This window comes from Palaemon carinicauda, chromosome 22, assembly GCF_036898095.1.
Source record: "Palaemon carinicauda isolate YSFRI2023 chromosome 22, ASM3689809v2, whole genome shotgun sequence".
In the NCBI taxonomy this organism is placed as follows: domain Eukaryota; kingdom Metazoa; phylum Arthropoda; class Malacostraca; order Decapoda; family Palaemonidae; genus Palaemon; species Palaemon carinicauda.
In genome coordinates, this window is record NC_090746.1 from 3,657,842 (window position 1) to 3,672,491 (window position 14,650).

General features: G+C 44.8%; 1 protein-coding gene and 1 pseudogene across 3 annotated transcripts in view; one reads left to right on the forward strand and one right to left on the reverse strand.

Annotated features, from left to right (window-relative positions):
• Positions 1-938, forward strand: part of LOC137616288 (microfibril-associated glycoprotein 4-like) — a 208,855-nt pseudogene extending 207,917 nt beyond the window's left edge.
• The window catches only part of LOC137616282 (lysine-specific demethylase 8-like), a 286,403-nt gene that overhangs the window by 21,315 nt on the left and 250,438 nt on the right, over positions 1-14,650 (reverse strand). The window lies entirely within an intron of this gene.

Here is a 14,650-nt window from a genome sequence, read left to right on the forward strand (position 1 = left end):
CTGTCTCTTATTGTAGGATATATTCAAGACATAGTTATAATATTATTGTGCCATCTAATAACCTCTTTATTTTGCAAAGAATTTCATGGATCTATATTAATATATGTTTTTATTTATAAATATCTTTCATGCATTGATTCAATATTTATACCTTATATCTTTTGTTTAGTGTGTTTAAGTCATCTTCCAATTACAGTTTGTGTGTTATTAATTCAGACAATGTTAAATGACCATAGTACCTTGTGCTTAATAAGAGCTTGATGAGGCATAGGAAATAATTTTTACTTGATTAGTGATAAAATTGAGTCACATTATGATTTTATGAGCATTTAAGGAGGAATTTCCCTTGTCCATAACTGATATTTTTGGTCAATTTTGTTAAGAATATGAGAATTATTAGGGTCTGGATAGTTTTATCAAATGGGTTAGACCAGGAAATGATCTCTGGTATTAATGTCATAACTAGGACTTTTAGATATTTCCTGTGGTGCGGAAAGAACAAAGGGTAGATATTGTGCTTTTAAAAAATAGCTTTGCTTCAATGCAAACTTATTAATTTAATTAGCCTTATATCATGTCTGTTTTATCTTCAGATACTTCACAGAAAAAGAAATCTTCCATTCCATCCAGCAGCCCTTGCATCTGGGAATAACGAAGCACCAACAGGCCTTTGATGGCAACTGAGATTCTTGTTTGTGCATCTCATTGTGTAAACAGGTGGCAAATATCTTTTGAAATACATTGCTTCTTTTATAGCACTCCTGTCAGAAATATGTTTTTGTGTTTTAATAAAGAATTTCAGAAATGTAATAACCATTATTATTGATGAAATAAAGAATTTTGAATTTGACATTTAAAGTACTGTACTGTATTTCAGCTCATGTCCCAGCTTTAGTAACGGCCTACCTTTGCCAATCCGCAGCAACTTGCGTGTTAAAATTTCCTTGATATATGCAGAGCTGTTAATTTATTTTGCTTAGCTCCCCCCTCCCTCTGAATTTGATCTTTTTGGTTATTTGCTTTACATTGCCTAATTAAGGGATTTTGACGAAGGAAAAATCTATTTCTGGGAAGAGGCCTGTGACGCCCGGTGAAAGGTCCTTCTTTTTACCTTTCCTAATATAAATCTTCCAAATATACTAGAGAAAGATAAAAGCATGGAATGCAGAGGTTACAACCCTCGCGCGAACACCTTGTAGGTGTCGTGTATTTAACGAAGGCGTGCGAAAACCACTATTCACAGGCTGTCTTCCATTTAGATAATCCCTTCATCAATGGGGAGGGCCGTGACAGGCCCTAGAGAACATAGTTGAACTACCCCACCAACACCTACCACGCACGCCCTCTAGGACGTCCTTCTGCAAGAACATATGGCTTGGCAAGGAAAAAAGGGGGTGGGTCCGTACCAAATAACCGGGAAGGGTTTCACCGGGCGTCGCAGGCCTCTTCCCAGAAATAGATTTTTCCTTCGTCAAAATCCCTTTTCTGGGGCGGCCTGTGACGGCCGGTGAAAATGTACCAGAGAATGCCTTCCAAGCCCAATACCATAATAACATAAGGAGAAAACAAACACCATGTAAGCCAATAATAATACTGTAAGTAAACATAAAATCATAAACTAGCCATAGGCATAGGGGACGTAATGCTAAAATAATATGAAGACAAGGGATCACCTGAGTGTCCAGTCGCAAAAGGAATCAATCTTACATGTCTAAGCATATCTAAACTTTAAAGGAATGGTAATTACAATAACAGTTAAATCATAGCAATTAAACATGGTAAAATAACTTAGGGCTAACGAACCACCCAGGAGAGTGGCGACGTGGTGTGAGAGGTGGTTAGGAAGGAGGAGAGAAGAGATGGAATACAGAAATAATCAGAGTTTAATGGGGGGAGATAAGACTCCCCGCTGCAACCGTAGGGTATTTAAGGGCCTGTAAGTTCTTTAGATAGTGGCGTTTGAAAACCATAGGAGATTTCCAACCCGTATATTTTTTAAGGTCATCAAAGTCCATGTTCTGGAAGTAATTGATAGAGGTAGCTATTGACCGTATATCATGAGCATGGGGAAATGATTCCAGGTTAGCATGTTTAATGAAGTAGAGGATTTGTTGTCTGATACCTTGAATGGTCATAGTACCCCCTTGTTCCCTGATAAATAAGGGGCCAGACGAGCGGGTGGCAGATCTAGCTAAAAAGGTCCTGAGAGTAGTGACTGGACACAGCGAAGGATCCTGGGGAAGAGAGATAATCTTCCAAGGGGACCACCTATTTTGCGGGTCCTCATTTTTAGCTAGGAAAGCTCTGTCTGGGGAAAGCAGTACTTCGCCTGTAGGGAGGAAATCTATGTTTACCGGGTTACGTGAGAGAGCTGCTAGTTCTGAGATTATAGCACCTGAGGCCATAGCTGTTAGAAATAGAGTCTTCCTAAGCAGAGTGATATAAGAGCAGGACTCGTTGTCCGTGTCTGACACGAGTTTGAGGACATTGTTCAGAGACCAAGAGACTTTTTGCGGCCGATCCAAAGGCCGAAGCCTAGCACATTCTTTTGGAATAGATGAGAAATAGGAATCAGCCAGGTTAATGTTAAACCCAACCAGGAAGATCTTCTTCAAAGCTGACTTGATGGTAGTTATAGTGCTAGCTGCCAAGCCCTTGTCAAATAGGAACCTAAAAAACGAGATGGCTAAATTCGGAGTAATACGAGTGTGGTCTGAATTCTTTAGGAAATCTGCTAATTTCTTAACAGCCGAATCATATTGACGAATTGTCGAGTCCCTTTTGTCCGCTTCGATGAAGAGAACGTTTTCCGGGTCAATGTTTGCGTCTTTATGAGCTGCAAACTTCATGAAGTCCACAAAGTTAGGGTTTTGGCTATCCTTGAGGAATCTGACACAGTCTGTGTTTGGATTACTTGGGTTAGTTTGGGGAATGGAATCCGGAAGGGTCGGAGTTTCAACTCGAGGAGGAGAGGAAACCAACTGCTCTTTGGCCAGTGAGGTGCTACTAAGGCCACTGCCCCCCGGAAGGAGCGTAGTTTGTGCAATACTTTCATTAGAAGATTCACTGGTGGAAATAGGTAAATCTTCCTCCAATGGTTCCAATCCAGGGTTAATGCGTCTATGGCATAAGCCTGAGGGTCCATGTTTGGTGTCACATAACACGAAAGTTTGTGATTCATCTGAGTTGCGAATAGATCTACCTGAAGGCCCGGAACCAGCCTGAGTATCCACCGGAATGAAATTATGTCCAGAGACCATTCTGATTCCAGTGGTTTCGTCCTGGATAGTGAGTCCGCTATCACATTCTGGACTCCCGCTAGGTGGGTTGCTGACAGGAACCAGTTCTTTTCTGCTGCCAAGGCGAAGATAGTGACCAGGATCTGATTCAGGTTGGGCGACTTGGATCCTCCTCTGTTGATGCAGTGTACTACGGCTGTGCTGTCTGACACTACTCTGATGTGGGTCGACCTCGGAGGAGAGTCTCTCTTCAGGGTCAAGAACACTGCCATGGCTTCGAGAACATTGATATGGAAGTGTTTCATGGCGGGTGACCAAGAGCCCTGAAACATCTGACGTTCGTAGTAACCCCCCCATCCACTCAGAGACGCGTCTGTATGAATTGTCACTTGTGGGGGTGGGAATTGAAGAGGAACCGATTTGGAGAGGTTCTTCTGTTCGGACCATGGCTGTAGTCTCATTTTCAAGACAGAGGGGATCTTCGAGACCTTGTCTCTCAAAGGTACTGTGGCTCTCTTTCTCCAAACTCGATTGATGTCTTTGAGTTTGGCTTTCAATAGTCGATCTGTTACTGGAGCGAATTGAAGAAGGCCGAGGATTCTTTCTAAGGCTCTTCTGGACACCTGTTTGTGTTTGAGAAAATTCTTGATCTTGGAAGCTATTTCTCTTACCTTTTTGGGAGGTAGAGCCAGCTTGTGCCGTGCAAGGTCCCACTGTATGCCTAACCATTCAAAGCGGTCTGATGGTAGTAGGCGGGATTTATGAAGATTGACCCGAAATCCCAGGTTGGCGAGAAAACGAAGTACTTTCTTCGTAGCTCTGTTGCATTCCAGGGCTGACCGAGCCCAAATAAGCCAATCGTCCAGATAAGCAACGATCTGAATCCCTTGGTTCCTGAGTTGTTCTAACACTGTCTCTCCCAGTTTCGTGAATATCCTGGGTGCAATGTTGAGGCCGAAGGGCATGACTTTGAACGCAAAGGCTTTCCTGCCTAGACGGAAACCTAGGTAAGGAGAGAAGTTTCGAGCTATTGGTACGTGATAATAGGCGTTGGTAAGATCGATAGAGGTGGTGACGGCCCCACGGGGAAGCAGGGTCCGTACCTGAGAGATGGTCAACATCCGGAACCTGTCGCAGAGGATGTAAGAATTTAGCTTTGACAAGTCCAGGACCACTCTCAATGCCGACGAGCCTTTCTTCGGAACTGTGAACAGGCGGCCTTGGAACTTCAGTGATCGAACCCGTTTGATTGCTTTTTTCTTTAGTAACTCGGTGGTGTACTCTCTCAGAATGGTAGTGGGTCTCTGGAAGAAGGCCACTGGTGGAGGAGGAGAACCTTGTGACCATTTCCACCCCAAGCCTTTGGAGACTATGCTGTGAGCCCACGGGCTGAAGGTCCAATGGTCTCGAAAGTGGTAAAGTCTCCCCCCTACAAGGACTATATCATTGCAAGGGAGTGAATCTAGGTCCCTTCCCTCCTCGAGAACCCCTTGTCCTAGGTCCGCCTCGTTGACGGAACTGTCCTCTAGCCCTGTAGCTACCTCTCTGGTGTCCACGAAAGGGACCTGAGGGTTCGTAGCTAGGGTTGTATGCGGGTGAGGGCATCCAAACAGGGTTGGGTTGGGTACCTGGGGGAGCAGTGAGGTAGACCACCTGTTGAGGGTGCTTCGGTTGTAGAGGTGACGAAGCAGCGGGAGACTGTGAGGACGAGTGGGTAACCGACGATTGCTGGTAGTGACCTCGGCTCGTCTTGTAAGGGGCAAACCTCTGTTTCTTCCTGAAGGTTTGCTTTTGAACCTCAACCCTCCTTTTGGCAGTGAGGCCCCACCTCGCTTGCAAATTTTGGTTTGCTCTCGCAGCGTCTTGTAGTACCTTGTTCACCTCCTCCTGAGGAAAAAGGTTCTTACCCCAGCAGGGGGAAGCTATCAGTCTGTTCGGTTCATGCCTGATCGAGGCCTCAGATAGAACGTGTTTCCTGCAACTAACCCGAGCCGAACAAAACTCGTGTAAGTCGATTTGGAAGGACAGAGACAGGTTCTTTGTGAATACCCGGAACAAGGTCTCGGTCGGATAAAGCAAGGCTAGGGACTCCACGGAGGTAATGGAGTGGAGAGACCTAGCTAACCTATTCCATGCCTCAAACTCAGTCTTGAGAAGATTATCTGGTAATTTGGGAAGCTTCTCGGAAAACAGATTAGAGGCGCAGTCTGGGTCTAACTTCCCTACTGTGAAAGTAGCGGGGGCATCATCCCAGATAGTAACGGTACTCGGAATGAGCATGGAGGTGGGATCCGTCTCTTTAAGAGCCGGCATGGCAGAACCTTCTTTGATAGCTTGAAAAGTAAGAGCTGCTACTTTATCTGTAATAGGCAAGGTAATAACTGGAGAAGCTGTAAATATGGTGTAGGCTCCTTTGTGTGGGGTGAGCTTGGAATTAGTGCACCCCCAGTCTGACAACATCCTGGCCCAGAGAGCTTGGGCCTGCTCTTTAGGAAATATTACCGTTTCCTTCGGTACCTTGTCTAACCTAACCAAGGCATGTTCTTTCAATCGGATGAAGCCGTTGAATGGGAATTCTAGTCCCGGAGGGTAAAATTCTAGGTCCGAGGACGGGTGCCTATGCCCTCCAGAGTTATGGCACCATCAATATATGGAGCATGTAAGGCAAACCTCCAAGGGTTGTTTTTCTCGAAGAGGGGTAACTTCGATGCGTCCGGGGCTGAAGGAGGAGGCATCCGAGTTCCGGAACGGATGAGACTCGCTACCATATCTTTGAGCACCGTCATAGCTCCTTGGTCTGTCCTAGACTGTTGTTGTAGATGCTGTTGTATCTGTTCTTTCACAATATCCCTGACCATGGCGGCGGATAAAGCGGGCTCCCAAGCCCGATCCTCTAACGAAGCCCTGGACTTAGTGGACTTCGACTTTTTAGGAGTCATGGTTTTAGGTACAGTAATATGAACATCAGGATCCTTTGAGGATCCCGGGACTGGTGACACTGTTAATGGCAAAGCTGAAGGCTTAAAGGTACGTAGTGGCTTCACCTTGGGTCGTACAGGAACGGAGGGACCTCGAGGAGAAGCCGTAGGTTTATCAAAGCCGTGAAAGGAAGTAGTAGAGGAAGGAGTGTGGGGTGAAAGGGGGTCCACCAACTCAACACCACCTACCTGCTCATCCATGGGTTAGTCGTCCAGATCTAGAAAGGGCTCGGCCTCCGTCACTAAAACCTCTTCCTCAGTTAGAATGGTTGCTCTAACCACCTCAATTAACGCGGCCGCTGTCTCCGGTGGAACTGCTGCAGTAGTAGAGCCTGGGAATAGGCGAGAAGCCATGTCTCCATCAAAGAGATAGGGTGCGCCAGACGGCGCATTCCTCCCAAAACCTGACACCCAAGGACGGAGAGTAGCTCTTGCCTCCCGGAGAGATTCATCATCAGCCTGAAAGAGGAGAGGGGATTAATGATGAAGCAAAAACTGATGTAAATATATAAAGACAAATTAATTCCTCGCAAAGGATATTAACAGGAACAAACTGGAACCAACTTACCTCCTCGCTCAGGAGTAGGGATGACAGCTCATAGCAGAGCATGCATGACTCCGGGAACCATATCATGTAGGGGGCTTGTCCCGGTTCCCGAGAGAAGGATATGGCGCAATGGGCATGGGACCGGCATAGATCATGGCCCATGGGATCAGTAAAGGCAGCGGAGCAGCCCTTGGCAGCGCAGCGGACTTTCTGTAAAAGAAAGAAGACATAAGTCTGGATGTTCCTTGAGATTCTGGTCAGTGACATATAAACACTTAAATCTTAATTATGTGTGAGTATGGTAGTAGCTAGCACCTTAATATATCAAGAAATTATATTAAAAATCAGTAACCACGTAACATGAATCTATAATCTTCATCGGTATCACATTGTTAACTTCGGATCTGAACGTCTGCTTGATCTCTGTTTGTACCGGAGATCCGGTAGCAAAGGCCCGTCATCGTGATATCGTGACCATCACCGGTACGATAACATTAACCTCAATTCTGAATGTCTGTGTTATCTCCAGTGAAGCCGGAGATTCGATGAAAAAGGGGCCGTAATAGTGTAATTGTGATCAAACATGACAAAGGTTCGTGTGCAAAAGGCCTCAGCCGGAGTCTGAGTGCCGGATATCACCTTTGCACTCCAAATATCTGACTAGTTCTCACCCAATGAGTATCCATTATAGCGGAGTATAACTCAAGGCGGAGCTAAGGGTGTCGGTATAAAACGACCCCAATTAATGACTCATACACTAACGTACCTATTAATAGTGCTAGCTATATTAACAGTAACCACATCAATAAAACGTGTATAACATTAAACGTACTATCATCAACTCGGATAATAAGGAGGAGGCCTGAATAACTCGTGATCGTATAAAAAACGGAAAACGGGAAATTCACCTCTCTTACTCGAGCTAATAAAGAAAACGAGAGAAGGGGTAACTCATATCTGTAGAACAGGAAACGAGCACTCTATGCTCTCGCTTTCAAGGTTACATAATAAAAAACTAACATCACACAATAATATGATAAGAAAAATAATAAAATTGATTGCTTTTTACTTAGTAATTGTAATAACCAAGAACGAAGAATAACGACAACGTAACAAATAAACAAGGATATAGTCTAAATCGAGCCTTCCTGAGGCGAGTACAAAACTAACAGACTAAATCGCTATTCTTCGTAGGTCCAAATTGGACTTGCAAACAAATAAATACCATAGTTAAAACTAATAATAATTACTGATAATACTAATGGTCATAAAATGTAAGTGATATAACCTAGATGACAGAGTACCAGATGGGCAATAATAACTTGAAAATTTACCGAAGCGAACATAACCCAAAATGGCTGCCGACACCGCGGCAGGACAATCGCTTCCAAAACTAAAAACCACCATACTGGAAACAGAACAAATGCCCGGTACTGCAATAAGCTGTCAAAACAAACTATGGTACTTAACATTGGTAAGGGTGAAGTAGCAACGTCAGTCATGTTGAATTAACGAGAAACACTTCGAAAAACACTTGTGCAAAAACAATCTCAACTTGCGGGCAAGTCCAAAATCAGAAGGATGTCCTAGAGGGCGTGAGTGGTAGGTGTCGGTGGGGTAGTTCAACTATGTTCTCTAGGGCCTGTCACGGCCCTCCCCATTGATGAAGGGATTATCTAAATGGAAGACAGCCTGTGAATAGTGGTTTTCACACGCCTTTGTTAAATACACGACACCTACAAGGTGTTCGCGTGAGGGTTGTAACCTCTGCATTCCATGCTTTTATCTTTCTCTAGTATATTTGGAAGATTTATATTAGGAAAGGTACAAAGAAGGACCTTTCACCGGCCGTCACAGGCCGCCCCAGAAAACTGATTTTAAGCGAAGCGAAAAATCTATTTTTGGGTGAGATAGCCGTGTCGTCCTGATGGAAGGTTCCTTTAAGTGGCTTCCTAGGGTATATTTGACTACAGTGATATTCCCAGAGAATTTAACTTAAGGTCTACAGAATTCTAACTCCTGGCACGAATATCCTTAAAGTTTTCCTTATAGGATATCGCATAATATCAGGGGACGTAATCTTGCCACGCCACATAGCAATCTGCACCCCGCATAGCGTTTACGCTTCGAGGGGAAAAGTGGCAAAATAAAAGAGGAGCCGTTATAAAGTTCCCTTCCTCCGGTACTGCTAAAGTACCCAGATGGCGCTATGATCGCCCATCCAGATGGCGCTATAATCGCCGCCATCTTTATTCCTTGTAGCGTTAAGCTGGTACTTATGGATACAGTATTATTGGGAGGGATCTTGCCAAGGCCTTTCATAGAAAGGAGGGCGGGTCCATCAGGACGACATGGCTATCTCACCCAAAAATAGATCTTTCGCTTAGCTCAAAATCCGTTTTATGGGCTCAGGCCATGTCGTCCTGATGGAAGTTTATCAGAGCATTAATGTATCCGTGGATTTCCCAGTTGTGCCTTAAACCTCAAGACAATATTTCCTTGGTCATGTAGACCTAAGAGACCTATGACATTACCGTTATATGTCATTTCATCTAATCATAGACTCTGTTAGTGCTTCCTGCCCCCTACAGGGAAGAGTCACACTAGACTCGGGAAAAGTCTCGAAGTATGCATATTTCATATGACCTACCTAGCCATCAAAAGAGCATACAGATCTCACTGTATGCCTTTAGCCAAAGTTTGTATTTATAAACGAACCCGAGTTCATGTCAGCCACCATAGCATCTGAGGTATATCAGCTATATACCGCAAAAGACAAGTTTGTATCTTGTATCGAAACAAGTTAAGTCTAGCTAGAAAGGTTTGTTTTCATATAGGAACAATGAATGAATGAATGATTTAAAGTTTTCAGGCATCCTGACATCTAAGGTCATTGACGCCGGTAACATTTAATTTATGTATACAAAAGTAAAAAATGAAATAAAATAAAAAATTAAAGAGTATTCAATTAAAATCATAAAAATTGAATGTCATAAAAGTTAAATATTTTTCAGAAGACCTGCTTCTGAAAGAAATCTCATATAGGAGCAAAGTAACTACCTTTGCTCAATATTATTAAGCAGAATAATAAGGAATGAAAGGAATGCTCACACACAATTTTATCAAAAGTGTTTAGGGCGAAATAAGACGCACGAAACAGTTAATCATTTATTGTCAGGCAATAAATAGAAATTCAGCATACATTTCATATTAATATAAGAATGCAAGTGAAATAATATAAGAATGCAAGTGAAATAATATAAGAATGCAAGTGAAATAAAATTTTCCAATATAGACCCTACAGAATAAATCATAAATACTTGTTTTATCTGAAAACAAAATGTTTTGCCACTCCAATGAAAATTTTATAAATTTTCTAATGTCTTTCTGAGACTTCTGTCTCTTTACGCTTGTGTAAAAAACACACGACACTTAGTGTTCAGTCTATGTTTCATCACCTCTGTACACTGGAACAGTCCATAATGTAACCTTGATGACATTTTCACTTACCATGTGCCCACATGTACACCCTTAGAATTATAGTCCCACATAATTCACTGCTCCTCGCAGCACTAAGCGACAGGTTTTAGTACACTACCTGCCGCCACCACGAAACTTTTTAATTCTTGCACTTGCTTCGTGTAGTGTTTGAAAAACACTCTGGATGACTTTCATCCAGTAAACGAGCAAAGGCTCTCGAAATCCATGAGCTGGAAAAAATTTAGCGAAGAAGCGACTTCCCTAGGATCATGACCTGCCGGTGTACTGTCAGGATCTGCTCTGCGAATGAAGTAAGTGATCTTCGCCCTTAGTTGTTTTAGAGATAAGTTTGAACCCGATGTTTCTCCTTTAAAGAGTTGTCCTCCCCTGAAGTCTGAAGTTCTGCGAAGATAGACCTTTACTCTCTCTACTGGACACAGACAGACTTCTTCCTTCAGAGGGCAGATTCTCCAGGAACCCCACCTCTTAGTGGATAGCTCATTCTTGGCAAGAAACGTTAAGTCGGGAAAGAGATTTAGCTCTCCCGTTTCGGCAAACTGGATATGGCCCTCTTCCCTAGAAAGGGCCGCTATCTCACTAACTCTAGCCCCTGAGGCTAGAGCAAACAAGAATATAACTTTTTGAGTCAAATCTTTCAAAGGGCAATTATCGTTGTCCAAGCTTGAAGCGAAATGTAGTACCTTATCCACTGACCATGAGATGGGCCTTTGAAGGTGCTGCAGGCCTGAGCCTAGCACAGGCCTTAGGGATTTTGTTAAAAATCTCATTAGACAAGTCTACTTGGAAAGCATAAAGCAAGGGTCTAGTCAAGGCAGATTTACACGTAGTTATTGTGTTGGCTGCTAAACCTTGTTCATGAAGGTGAATAAAGAAAGACAAGCAGAAATCCGTCGAGATTTCCTTTGGGTTTCTTGCCTTGACAAAGGCCACCATTTCTTCTAGGATGACTCGTATTGCCTTCTGGTAGATTTTGACTTATATTCCTCTAAGAAGTCTATACTTTCTTTCGAGATCCCAAACCTTTTCTTTACTGCTAGGGAGAGAAAATCATGAGATGAAGGTCTTGGGTTTTCTGTAATGAAGCGAAGACAGTCAACTTCTGCACTTGTTGAGACAGAACTGGGTCCGGCAGGGGAATCTGCCTCGGCTGTAATTCCAATATTAATGGGAACCAGTTGCTCCGGGGCCACTAGGGCTGCTGTTCCTTGAAAAGATCTCAGCTCGTTGAGGACCTTCATCAGCAGGTTGGATGGAGGGAACAGATAAATCCTGGTCCATTTGTTCCAGTTGAGGGACATGGCGTCCACTGCTTCCGCTAGAGGGTCCTCGTATGGGGCCACCTATCGAGAAGTTTCTTGTTGTTGCTCGTCGCGAAGAGGTCGATCTGCAGTTCCGGGACTTATTAAAGATGAAGGAGAATGATCTTGCATCCAGGGACCATTCTGACTTTATCGGAGCTATCCTGGATAGAGCGTCTGCCGTCACGTTGCGGAACCCTTGAGGTGAACTGCTGATAAGTGCCATCTCTTCATTTCCGCTAAACGGAAGATGGCCAACATCACTTGGTTGAGTTGAGGTGATCTCGAGCCTTGACGATTCAGACATCTCATTACCACCTCGCTGTCTAGAATCAGTCTTATATGGACTGAAGGGTGAGGGGATAATTTCTTCAGTGTGAGGAAGACTGCCATGGGCTCCAAAATGTTGATATGGAAGGTCTCGGATAGAGAGGACCAAGTTCCTTGAACTTTCTGTAGATGAGAGTGACCTCCCCATCCTTCCGATGATGCATCCGTGTGGATGATGACTGAGGGCGGAGTTGGTTGCAAAGGTGTTGACCTCTTGAAGTTCCTGGCCTCCGACCATGTCTTGAGAAGTGATCGTAGCCGACTCGGTATTGGTCTTCTTAGATCTCTTCGAGCGTTTGATGCGTATCTTCTCCAGACTCCTGATGCATCTTTTAACTGTGCTCTTAGCACTGGGTCTGTCACTGATGCAAACTGAAGGGAGCCCAGCACTCTCTCCTGTTGGCGTCTTGAAATCCTGTTGGATTTTAGAAGTCTCTTGACAGATCCTGCTATCTCTCCTCTTCTTTAATGGAATGGAGAGGCGATGTGACTGTAAGTCCCAATGTATGCCTAGCCATTGAAACTTCTGAGCTGGAGATAGTCAAGACTTTTTGGTGTTGATCTTGAATCCTAGATGTTCCAGGAACTGGATCACTTTCTTGGATGCTTGCATGCATTTCGTCTCGGATGCTGCCCACACCAGCCAATCGTCCACATAGGATACCACCTGGACCCCTTGTAGGCGTAGTTGTTGAACGACTGCTTCTGCAAGCTTCGTGAAGATCCTTGGGGCTATGTTTAGTCCGAAGGGCATGGCTCTGAAAGCGTACTTTCTTTTTTGTAGCCTGAATCCTAGGAAGGAGGAGAGTTGACGATTGATCGGAATGTGCCAATAGGCATCTGCCATGTCTATGGAGACTGTGTATGCCCTTTTGGGAAACAGGGCCCTTATGTATTGAAGGGTCAGCATCTTGAACTTGTCGTTCTCGATAAACTTGTTGAGTGGCGACAAATCCAGAATGACTCTGAGTTTGTCTGAGTCCTTCTTGGGAACACAAAACAGCCTTCCTTGGAATTTGATGGACTTTGCCCTCCTTATCACCCGTTTGCTCAAGAGCTCCCGGGTGTATTCTTCCAAAACAGGGGTGGAGAGTTGGAAGAATTGAGGAAATGATGGTGGAGCTGTCTTCCAGCTCCAACCTAGTCCGTTTTTTATTAAGCTGTGGGCCCAGGGATCGAAGGTCCAATGATCCCGGAAGAGTCAGTGTCTTCCTCCTACCGGAAGCATCTCATTACTTCTGGTTTCTGGAGGGCTTGCCTCCTTGACCGCGTGCTCCCCTACCCCCTCTTCCTCTCGAGGGACGTCTAGAGGAATCTCTACCTGACCCCTACCTTTAGGGCGAAAGGTGGTGATCTGCCTCTCATAGGCGGGAGTAAAGGCTGGTGACTTGAGTCACCACCTGCTGGGGTACCATCTGGTAGGTGGGTTGGGGCTGTGCCACCAACTGTGGCACCGCAGTCATGGGAAGTTGTTGTTGTTGTCTGGCAGGGCGAGATGGCACTCTTGGCCTCTTTGTCTTCCTCTTCGGTTGGGGACCCTCATCCGGAGAAGACTTCCTCTTAGCCGACATGCCTCACTTCTGGAGAATATTTCTATTCTCCGTGGCGGCCTTGTCGACTATTTCTTTGACCAACTCATTTGGGAATAGGTCTTTTCCCCAGATATTGGAAGATATCAACTTCCTGGCTTCGTGTTTGACCGCAGCCGAGGCAAACACGAACTCTCTACAAGCCCTTCTTGCCCTAACAAAGCTATAGAAGTCTTTTGTTAGGGTTGCCAAGTGTGTTTTGGCTATGACCATGAACATATCTGGGGATCTCTGTTCACTTGCCATTGCCTCCAAGGTCACCTGAAGGGACAGAGAGGCAGCAAGCCTCTCCTTTGTATCCTGTTCCCTACGCAGGAGACACTCAGACAACTTTGGGAGGTTTTCGCTAAACTGATGTCCAGCGATATCAGCCTCCAACTTCCCGACTGAGAAGGTATGCTGAATATCCTTCCAGTCTTTGTGATCCGTTGGCAACGCTAAGGAAAGGGGTCTACACTCCTCCAGTGTAGGGCAAGGTTTCCCAGCTTCCACTGCCTTAAACCCTTTCTCTGCAAAGGGGAAGGCTATAGTTGCTGGAGCAAGAAAAGAGGGATGTTTCTCACTCAGGGCCAGCACCTTAGAATTGGTGAAGCCCCTGTCCTTCAAACTGCTGGCTAGCAAAGCCTGAGCCTTCGTATGGTCAAGCACTATGACCTCCTTAGGCTCTGTCTCCTCCTTGGATACAGGTTCCGCATTTAGACGAATGAAGCAGTCTGGATAGGACTCAAAGCTGGGCCAGAAGTCAAAGTCCTCGATAGGGACAGCTCCCAGCTTCTCTGAAACAAAGATCTTACCGTTCGTAATTGGCATGTACTCAGCATGTCTCCACGGGTTTACCTCGGAGCACGAGGGAAGATCCTTTACGTTGAGTCTCCTCTGAGACCCACGGTTCGCTGCAAGCTGAAGAATCTCCTTCCTCAGCGCAGCTTCTCTTTGTTCGCTCTTCTTCTCGAACATCTCCATCATAGCTTTGATGGCAGACAGGGTGTCGTCCGACTTTCCGGGTTGAGGAGCGGAGAACGTAGAGGGCACCAGTTCTGGGGCAGGAACTGATGAAACAGACTGTATCGACTTCATCCTCTTCCAAGGACTTTCTTTTAAAAGGATAGAACAGACTTAGTGTGTATATGGGAGAACCTGAGTTCAGGCACTATTGAACCTGGCACCA